The 1,945-nt window shown below is 50.0% G+C and overlaps 1 non-coding gene across 1 annotated transcript; it reads left to right on the forward strand.

Moving 5' to 3' along the window:
- The first annotated feature begins 382 nt into the window (after positions 1 to 382).
- On the forward strand, positions 383 to 548 carry LOC134898913 (U1 spliceosomal RNA). Its single transcript, XR_010172602.1, has one exon. It is a non-coding gene; the product is annotated as a U1 spliceosomal RNA (small nuclear RNA).
- The last annotated feature ends 1,397 nt before the right edge of the window (positions 549 to 1,945 follow it).

A 1,945-nucleotide genomic window follows, 5' to 3' on the forward strand; every position in this document is an offset into this window, starting at 1 on the left:
GGGGGTGTATAAAGCGATCTAGGGGTCATCCAAGCGCAACCCCACAAAGGCCGCCATGCCCTGCGTGACCATTTTCTCTTTTCATATGCAGACGAGGGTTGCAGCCAACTATACCCATTGCTTGGATGACATCACCATATGCGAATCCATCTGCTGCAGGCCTTCCCCCAGGAATGCTTGCACTAGTTGTTGCATTTGGTTTGTTGTTTGGGGGGTGCTTCAGTATTAGGCAGCCTTCTGCCCTCACACATTCGTCTGAAAATGTGTTCTCCCTGCAGTTGTTGTCCCCAGATGAGAGTTCCCTTGTGCTACCTCAGTTGAATCTCCTTTACTTGACGGAGGTGTGCCTGAGCAGCGGCCCTCCCCAGCCCTATCTCAAATCATACTTATTTTGCTTAGGTGATACCATGGTCATGAAGATTGTTTTCCCAGGGTGAGGTTCATTCATTGCATTCTGGGTATGCTGACCTCTGTGATTTCCCCAAATGTGGGAATCTCGACTGCATAATTTGTGGTAGGGGGGGGGACTGCATTTGTGCTTTCCCCTGGTTGGCTCTGGTATAATTTAGATCTCATTGTCTCAGGTCTCTCTCCAGCCTAGTTTGCTGTCTGTTTCCACTTCTCTTTTCTTGAGCCCCTCCCTTCTATGCCCTTGCGCACTATCCTGACTTCTCCCGTCTGCTTACTTTGTGCCTTCCAACGCACAATGCGAACTACAGGTGGTGTTGCAGGGCCCACACCCTTTTATTTGCCTTACAGAGCAGCTCTGGAGCTGTTACAGTGCCCAGCTGCAGCAAGAAATCAGCTTGAATGCTTCAGGGGCTGGGGCATGGCCAACATGAGCCCCACACCAAAGGAGGGTGGGGGGTGTTCAATGCGAACTAGGAGTCATCCAAGCGCCCCTTTTCTCTTTTCATATGCAGATGAGGGTTCCAGCCAACTTTGGCCCACTGCTTGGATGACATCACCGTATGCAAATCCGTCTGCTGCAGACCTTTCCCCAGGAATGCTTGTACTAGCTGTTGCATATGGTTTGATGTTTGAGGGTGCTTCAGTATTAGGCAGCCTTCCGCCCTCTCATTTTCATCTGAAAAGATGTGGTCTCCCTGCAGTTGTTGTCCCCAGACAAGAGTTCCCTTGTGCTTCCTCAGTTGAATCTCCTTAACTTGACGGGGGTGTGCTCGAGCAGCCGCCCTCCACAGCCCTATCCCAACACATGCTTTTCTTGCGTATGAGATCTCTTGATCATGAAGATAGTTCTCACAGGGTGAGGTTCATCCATTACATTTTAAAGTAGGAAGGTACAAATTGCATATTCAAATTACATATATGTGCTGGATTCAAATGTTTTCCCCCCTTCCTTTCTCAATTGTGCCCATCAGCAGCTATTCTAATGTTGCTGCCAATGGGTGTGACACATTAATTTCTTCTGTGGGGTACACTGGACTCCACAAGGATTCACATTGGGGTATAGAGTAGGATCTTGATCTGAGGCACCAACAGGCTCAAAGCTTTTGACTGTTCCCAAGATGCTCAGCGCCCCCTGCTCTATAACCTCGCTTCCATGAACAGGGAGCTCAGTTTGTAGTTGGTGCCTTCAGTAGCAGGCCACTTAACAGGGGGCTGCCTCAGGCAGCCTATTCTTAGCTATTAATTTTGACAAGAAAAGAAGAACTTTTTTTATAAGAATCTACAAGGGCTGCAGCAGGTTAGGTCTAATAGACATCTTTACTGCAGCTCCATCACTCCCAGCGGCGCAGTATACTCCCGTGCCCTGGTTGCTGGGTCACTGCAGCGGAGGCTCCGGTTTCTTCCTAAGGTCAGTCACACACACACCGCCCTCCGGGATCACGAGGCCGCTGATGAAAGGGAGGTAAGGGACTTCTGTGCCCACACTATACCGTGATCCAGCGTGGCTGTAGGGGGTGGGCCATGTGCGCACTAG

This window comes from Pseudophryne corroboree, chromosome 3, assembly GCF_028390025.1.
Source record: "Pseudophryne corroboree isolate aPseCor3 chromosome 3, aPseCor3.hap2, whole genome shotgun sequence".
Taxonomy (NCBI): domain Eukaryota; kingdom Metazoa; phylum Chordata; class Amphibia; order Anura; family Myobatrachidae; genus Pseudophryne; species Pseudophryne corroboree.